Source organism: Sparus aurata, chromosome 17 (genome assembly GCF_900880675.1).
Source record: "Sparus aurata chromosome 17, fSpaAur1.1, whole genome shotgun sequence".
In the NCBI taxonomy this organism is placed as follows: Eukaryota; Metazoa; Chordata; class Actinopteri; order Spariformes; family Sparidae; genus Sparus; species Sparus aurata.
Genome location: NC_044203.1, coordinates 31,771,480 through 31,780,356, shown reverse-complemented (window position 1 = coordinate 31,780,356; position 8,877 = coordinate 31,771,480). Strand labels below are relative to the sequence as shown.

The 8,877-nt window shown below is 44.9% G+C and overlaps 1 protein-coding gene across 1 annotated transcript in view; it reads left to right on the top strand.

Annotated features, from left to right (window-relative positions):
• The first annotated feature begins 3,715 nt into the window (after positions 1-3,715).
• The window catches only part of rftn1b (raftlin, lipid raft linker 1b), a 125,596-nt gene continuing 120,434 nt past the window's right edge, over positions 3,716-8,877 (top strand). The window contains exon 1 of the mRNA XM_030393680.1: positions 3,716-4,380. The gene's annotated coding sequence lies outside the window, so the exon portion shown is untranslated. The remainder of the gene's footprint in view (positions 4,381-8,877) is intronic.

The following is an 8,877-nucleotide window of genomic DNA, read 5'->3' as shown; positions in this document are numbered from 1 at the left end:
TGTTGAGATATTACCGACTGGACCAAAGTCGTAGTTTGACAGACAGACAGCTGTTTGCAAGGCTTAAAAAATATATCTTAATATTTTGTGTACAACAGCTGTGTACTGCCCTCTAAACAGCACTTTTCATCATAGTTTTCTCTGCATCCTTGAGAAACAGATGCTAAGGCCTGTTAAAATAGCACCCATTGTCAAAAACTCTCATTCAGCACGATCCTGAATCCGTGACCCGGCGGGCTCCTGCTGCAATGGAGCCAGATGGATTTCGGCGAAACAAAACAAAACAAAACAAAAAGTCTGTCTCATCATTCCTGTCAATAAATGTGGCTGGAAAGAGGCTGCAGTAAAAAAAATAAATAAAAAAAAACATGCTGCAAAACTTGAATGTCACTCAGTTAATTACTCGGAGACAAAAACAACAAAATTAAAACACTAATCCTCACGACTTATTGCCTTTTTACCCCTGAAGCACCTACAGGGACATTTTGTTATTCGTTCAATTATTGCACATGTTGAGAAATCGTATTCTCTCTCTGTTACATTCCATTCTCATTACGCCCTGAACACAGCCTTTTTATCTAACCTTGACTCATTTTGACGCATGCTGTTTCCATCCCCCTCTCATCCCGAACCAGCTTCAGCATTTATAACTCACTCGTTGTTACTATGTGCTTTACTTCTCATCTCAAGCTTGAGGCAAGTCGAAGCTCTCTCTCTGTATATACCTGTTTGCTTCATTAAACTTCTCAACTCTGCTTTTTTTAGCGCTCGTTGCCTCTAGTGTGTGTGTCACATGACGCTCCTCAGCAGCTGGTCTGTCATCGTGGAGATTATTTAGTGTTATCACATGACCTCATCATTCAGTAATAGGGCTACAGTTCAATGTATATTGCGAAAGATTGAGGATGAACCTTTGAGCGAAGATGAAATTTCCACAATTAAGTAATAATCCAAATGAGTTTCCCTTTTCTTTCACTAGCTTTGTTCCACTCTCTGAAGATGTAGGTGAGCCGCCGGTCAAAGCGTTTCACCCACCAGGATCCAGTCCAAGTCTTAAGCCTCTCTCCAGACACAGGGGTCAGTGTGTCACGTGTCCTCAAAACAAAGCATGCAACAGCAAACCAAACAACTCTGTCTGCTGAAATGCTGTCAACATCATCCTTTTCCTGAACTTTAAAGGGATATTCCGGCGTAAATTTAATCCATGGTCTAAATCACAGTGAAACTGTGTTAGACTCCCTCTCGAGAGATCAAGTTAGCAGACCGCTAAATTTACGGAGTTTTATCAACCTCAGAAACGACCGCACGACAACAATACACTGCAGTAAATGGATCCAAATATAAACCGCCACCAAAAAGCCACAAATAATGCTCAGAACAGCACCAAACTTCAGCAACAGTACAAATAGGGTCTCAGCACATAGTCCGGGGCATCTAACCTCCGCTAGCTTAGCTGGATTTCTACTGAAAAGCTGACTAAATTTACCACTCTTCTGCAGCAGCTTCCTGTTGACGGGAAGTCCCGACGAGTCGATTACCGAGTGCAGTAGAGTTCCGCGGCTCATGGATGAAAATGTATGATTATGACTCCATGGAAAAGCAATCAAAGTTCATATGTGTCTTACCTGCCAGTTTATAACAGTTATTACCGAGAGAGGACAGGGAAAAGAACAGAATTGAGCATTTCTAATCGTCGTGTCGGGACTTCCCCGACCCGGAAGCTGATGGAGGAGAGTTGAAATCTGTTTTTAGCCTCCCAATAGAAATCCAGCTAAGCTAGCGGAGGTTAGATGCCCCAGACTATGTGCTGAGACCCTATTTGTACTGTTGCTGAAATTTGGTGCTGTTCTGAGCATAATTTGTGGCTTTTTGGTGGCGGTTTATATTTGGATCCATTTACTGCAGTGTATTGTTGTTGTGTGGTCATTTCTGAGGTTGATAAAACTCCGTAAATTAGCGGTCTGCTAACTTGATCTCTTGAGAGGGAGTCTAACACAGTTTCACGGTGTGTTAAACTTACACTGGAATATCCATTTAAGCCTCACAACAACTGATTTTGGGGCCACTTGGGAGCAGCAGAAACAAGATGTAAACAAAAAAACTAACATCACCTTTTAAGTCACAGTCACACGTCCAGCAGGTACAACATTAGCAATCGCCTGATGTCGTGTTTCTGACCATCTGATCAACGTAAGTCCAGTGTTCACTTTCCTTTTTTATCAGCTTTAGTTTGGTCTCCACCAACGCCTGAGGAAGATACCTGGTTCATCAGCAGCTAATTGTCTCTTTTTGTTCACCAGCTAGTTGCTAACTTCGTTTGTCTGACATTTGGTGCTGGGCAGGTTGTGCAGCCAAAGTGGACTGGAGAGTTAAATGCTTCAGAGTGGAACTGCAGATTTGGTTGATACTTCTAATTACAAGAGACACCTTTCACAAACATGTCGTCACGTGGTCCATTGTTAAAGAGGAATTAAACAACAATTTTATTTCCCCCTCGTAGAGTTTTCCTTGTCACAAAGATAGTGTTAGCAAGACAGCTACCGTCCAAAGCAAGAAGTTGTTCCAACCTTTGTCCTGTGATTACGATCGGGGGAAAACAATTTACTTTTTTCATGCTGTAATTCGACACAGGGAACCAATCTATACACGGGTGGTGTCATTTTTCTCCATCCATTACACCGTCCGATCAGTATTTACTTCAGAATGATGCGCTGAGGCAAAAAAGGAAAGTTGTTGTTGCCAGATTCACATTAAAATATCAATTGCAGAAGCCTTTAAATCTGAAATGGTGAAAAATATTCAACAATCAAAACGGTCAGCAGGAAGAAACCCAGCCGTGGTCAAAACCAAACAGCCATTTACGGTATCCATCAATAGACTTTCGGCACTGCAGACTGTTAATGGTTCAGCCTGACAGTGATGGAAACTTCTTCCCCGATGCAGATTTGCCTTCCTGTGTTGACCTCCAGCGAGGATCCACTGTACCAACATGGATCTCTGCTGGTTGTTGTTGTTGTTGTTGTTGTAGTTCAGGTAGTGGAAGCTGCTGTCATGTTGTAAATCACAGTTTATGTTTCAGAGGTCTGCTGTTTCTCCAGAGTGGTGGTCCTTCGTACAAACCGGCTTTAAATAATGGATACGGAGCTATGGGGGGTCTCGACCCGGACGTATTAAATATGCATAACCACTACAGAGTGAAGTGAAGTTGTGAGAGACTCGCACACACACACACACACACACACAAGCGTAAACACACACACAGCTACATTCAACAAAACAACCATCATTTAAATATCCCTTAGACTTCTTTAGTCAAACTTACCACCAGCTCCTGCAACACCCCTACAGAGTGCACGTGTGGATGTGTGTGTGTGTGTGTGTGTGTGTGCATGCGTGTGTGCATGTGTGTGTGTGTATCGACTATGTGGCAGTCTACTTTCTTTCTTTCTCACCGGCACAGTCTCTCAAACAAACTATTGATTACAATCTCTACCCGCCAATCTTTCTGTGGTCCTTCACTCCCTAAACAACACCCACCACCACCGCCGCCACCATCCTTCCTCCTCCCTCTCTCTCTCTCTCTCCCTCTCTTTCCCTCTCTCTCTCTGACTCTGGTATTTCCCAGCGAAGCCCCCTCCTCACCTCCCCTCCGTCAACCCCCTCATCCTCCCTCCCTCCCTTTATTTCTATCCCCCTCCTCCTCCTCCTCCTCCTCCTCTCCTCAGATGGATTCTTCAGTCAGCCGAGTGGAACTGGTGCGGCTGCTGGAGAGATAGGCAGAGAGGCAGAGAGGCTGTGCTGAACAGACGCTGGGTCAGAGCGCTCAGTTGCTTCAGACAATCACAGGGGAGCGACAGAAAGACACAGGAAAGAGGCGCACACAGAGACGGAGAGAGAGAGAGAACACCACACAGAAAGAGAGAAAAGAGAGGGAGAGACAGGGGAGGGAGGTAAATATGTGACAGGATGTGGTTTCCCTGAGCTTGCAGAACATCGGCATACAGGCATACTTTGAGCATGACCTAAACACACCGAGCTTACAAGTGTGTTTGAGCTCCGTTAGGTGGCGAGAGGGGGGGAAAGACGAAGCAAACCGCTGGAGCTGCTGCTGCTGCTGCTGCTGCTGTGCCCGTAGAGCTGACAGACGCTCTTGGTTTTCTCCGCCGCCTGCAGGAGGATTGTGTTTCTTTTCACAGCCGAGCCAGCTCCACGGCAAGACCTCAGTCAGCTGGTCGGACAGGATCTGAACCCGTCCTCCATCCTCTCTCTTTTTTGCGCTGGTCTCCTCCCAAGTAGAATGCGTTTGTCTGCTGGAAGCTCTGGTCCAGTCGGTGCCTTCGCGTCCAAGCAGTGAACTTTTTCGACGAGATCGTGAAACAGGTAAGTTCTGCTGTCTGTTTTGTTACTTCCTGCCAGATGTGTTACTATACTCCCCTGGACGGCAGCCACTAGTGTAAACTTGGACTTGCGCGTGAGGAATTGTTTGCACCCACAGAGAGTCGGGGCTCGTTAAGATGTCGCCGCAAGCCACAAGTTTGGCTTTTTTTTTTCTCTTTTCGACCGGCGTGTTCGACGAGAAAAGGCTCGACATCCACTGTACCGCACAGATTCCCATGCTTCACACACTCCGGCCATTCATCAGGCACATCAATAGGTCTGGTTGTTTTGAAGTCACATGCGTGATGGATGGAAGAGAATGTCAAAAATGTCCACTGGATCCAATCACAGACTTTGAACCCTGACAGTGCTTCAAGATGTGCCCGGCGTACAGTATCGCCCCACTCCCACCGGTGAGGGCAGAGACGGGGGGGGGGGAGTGTGCGATTTGTGAGCCGCTGTTCCGTATCCACGAAGGGGTCCAAGTGTGGGCTTCCCTGCGTGTTTCGTTCCTCCCTGTGCAGCATGCGCGCCGATGCGTTCGCGTCTGTCTGTGCAAGTGACTGTTTACACGCTTAGCCTATGTGCTGCGGTACGTGAGCTCAGCCATGCATATGCGTGCGTGCGGGTACGAGACAAGGAGGTTTTTTTAAAAGGGAAAAACAAGTTGAGCGATGGCAGGAGGTGAAGGAAGGGCGGGGGGGGGGGATGTCAGGGAGGAGGAAGACGAGGGCATGAGAGAGAGGAAAAGCCGGGGGAAGAGGAGAAAAGAGTGTGTGTGAGTGTGTGTGTGTGTGTGTGTGTGTGTGTGAGAGAGAAAGTGAGAGAGGGAGCTCCGTCTGACTGAACTGCTGTTAATTAGTTCCAGCTGGTGAGTTGTGGTGCGTCGGGCTGCGTTAACTCTACTGTGTTGGCGGGTCAGGAGTTCTCTCTGTCTCTGCCTCACACACACACACACACACACACACACACACACACACACGGAAACTACACACAGATAAACACAGGTACAAAACCATTTAGAACAAAAACATCACCCAACGCGTTCAGCATATGGGCAGCAACACACAAGCACAAACACTGAAACACAATATGCACAATATCAAACACACGCGTACGCACATAGAAAAGCGTGACACCCAAACTGACACGCGTTTAAACAGAAAAGGCCACAGATGTAAAGATGCGTGACACACAAAGTAAACACATATAAATACAACACACATGTTAACAGACTCGCCGACAAACACACACACACGCGCGCACAGCGAGAAGAAAAAAAAACAGCCATGTGCTCGGCGTCAAGTGAGCTTATCAAAGGGTTGATGTGGCGAAAACATGCAACATGCAATGAACACATGTGCCTACACGCAGCACATGCACATGACGTGCACGTGAACCGAGGAGCACACACACACACATACACACACGTTGAAACACACACACACACACACACACAGGGAAACACTCCTCCACAGAAAGCCCATGTGGCTCCATCGGACGCCGACCAAATGTGGAAGCGATTGTCGTCTGGGCTTCGCTACGCCACAACGTCGCTTGGAACCATTATGCAAAAGGGCAAAAGGTGAAGAGGTCATTACATTAAAGGGCTAATTCACCCAAATTAGGAAAAACGATATTTTCATACGTATCTCTAATGATACGTAATCATGTAGATAGTCATCGCTGTAATTTTTGTCTCCAAACCCAAAACAATGACAATTATATTTTACCACTTTTTAACTTTATCAAGATTTTCTAATTATTTACTTTGGCTGTATACATGTCTTATAAACGTGTTACAGTAATAGATTACTTTAAGTGGTAACAGAGTTATATAATGTGTTTGTTGTGGGATTTGTGGTAATATAGTTCCTTTTACCATTACCGCCCCCAAATTAAACTGCTGCACATGGTTAGATCGGTTGGACAATCCACAATTCCATTTTTCAATCCAGAATTCGCAAATAATTCACATGATTTGCCTGATTGATAAGCAAAAGAGATGAAGAAAAAGTGGTGACTCGACCTCTGAAGCCGTTATAAAGTCCCAATTTGTGCCCATTCTTCCATAGTTTAGATTTAGTGATGGTCCACTTATCAAAATGTAAAGAGAATGATGATAAACAATACATTCTGAATGATAGTTCAAGGTTTTATAGTCAGTAGTGATCAGGTTAGTTCAAGGCTACATGTTTAACCTCTTCTATTTGTCGTTCGTCTGCAGTGACGAAAAAGTAGTGAAACACATACTGTAAAGAAATGTGTTACTTCCAAATGACAATAACTAGTAATGTGTAATACAACTTGCCCAACACTGGTTACAAGTCATTAATAAGAATGATGTATGGGTCGCCATGTTGTGAAGTCTCTCCGGCTGGTGTTCTTCCTCCTGCATGACATTTCCTCCGACCTCCCTCCGGTGGACCATTCAACCGAAACCGAGACCAGAATCAGTTTTTTATCATGAAGTTATCAGAAAATAGGTGCAGAGCTTTTTGAAGGTCTGTGGCTGCGAGGTGAACTCGTCCTATTGTGATTTAAGGGATGGAAGGCCAAACGCTCACCGTCCTTGTTCTGTTTAAAATTGCATTCTTTTGTTCGGCGGCGGACGACACGAGGCTCCAGCGGTTCCGGGTTCAGCCATATCAAGTGAATATCTTCCAGTCTTTTTTCAATATGTAAGCTTCATTTCCCTGACGGAGCTTCGGCGCCGGGCTGCAGTCGAGGAACTGCGAAAAAAAGAAATGAGGAATTGTGCACTGAAAAGACTGTAACCATGAGAGATAACCACTAGATTTGGTTGATAGAGACTTGTAACAGCGAACCTTGCCCTTCGTGGTCATGCATTAGAAAAGGGTGACTTGGCGGCCGGTGCGGACACGAGGAATGATTACAGAGATCGATAACTCTCTTATGAATGCACACGTGGGCCGATATTTTATTAAGATAGACGTAAAGTATCTGGACGTAACCTTTAATGCAGACCTTTAACATCCGGCGACAGATGAGACGGATTGCCGTGAAAACCTTTTATTGATGATTTATTATCGTCGCTAACCTTTAGCGACGGCTTATTAGAAAGTGAAAAACTGACGACTCGTTATTAATGACGTTATTCACATTTCCTCCACAGAACTGATGTTTTTTTGGGGTTTTTTTTAGGAGGTAAGATCCACTGACCTTTAATGTAGATTCATGACATTTTATTTATGACTTATTAGCTCCAACGAGGAGATCTCAAACCCAAAACTAACAGCGTCGCACAAAATCAACGAGAGGTAACGGAGAATATGTCGGCAATTTGGGTGTACTGACTCTTTTCTTGTATATCGGAAACAAATCAGTCAGCCGCAGCCTACAGTAGCAGTCACAAACTCCCTCTGACTTTTTTCAGATGTTGCTTTCCCCTTTTTACTTTCAGCCATCCGTCCGTGTTGATTTTTCTTTTCGCTCCAGTCTTTTAGCAAACATGTATTTTAATCAACTTATGTTTGCTATCTGATCCGGGCACAGCGAATCCCCCTGTGCTGTGTGAAATTTGATTAAGGTAATTGGCAAGCGTTGGCTTGTGTAAACTGTAATGTGCACTCCCTCTCCAGCTCGGTACGTATAGACAAACACCCGCGGAGAGACGCTTCGACAAATACCAGAACATTCCATACTCAGGCAAATTTAGGGTACATCTAATTGAAAGCGGGGGGTTATTTTTAAAACCATTTCAATTTCATTTCGACTTTCATTTCATGCCGCGCCTGTTTTGCTGCTGGAGGAAAACTCACACAAGGTTCAGATTTGGGACATGATGAAATATAAACGTACTGAGTGATTTGACTCCAAAATAAGTTGCCGGAAGGTGATTTTCTGCTCTTCCAAAATCAAAACAAGTACTAAGATTGGATGACTACATACTGTAAGTCTTCGGTTGACAGAGTTATCTGTGTTTTTTGTTTTTTGGAGATATTCGACGCTTGATTCCTGGTATTTTTTAGTCATGGTTTGGTGAGTTTTGAACAGAAACTGAGCAGAAATCAGATTTGGCATCCTCACTGGCAGTAATATCAACCTTGTGCAGTAAACATGGCTGAACGACACACGGGTGAATGAAGCGTCAGTTTTGCAGTTGTCATGACAGGGCGTCATCTTGATTGCAGCCTCCGCTCGTCGTCTCCCTGTGAAATGTTCGGTTACAAGATCTCGGCCAAAGATTATTTTCCCCTCGCTCCCCTCCTAGGTGACAGTGATCATGCTTCTGATGATGCTAAGTTATTCAAGCCTCTGGCACTGCCCTAGACCTGAGACGGCGTATTAGGAGGAGTCCTGCGGGCGGGACGGGAAACAAAAGAGCCAATCTTCAGCCAGTTGTGTAGTAGCTTAGCCTCCAAGGGAAGAAGAGGAAAAAAAAAAAAAAAAAAAAAGAGAGAATGCCCCTTGATATTTCTGTAAGGCAAATTGACTCCTGTTGTAATGGGTGGTCAAGAAAATTGCAGTCGTATTGAT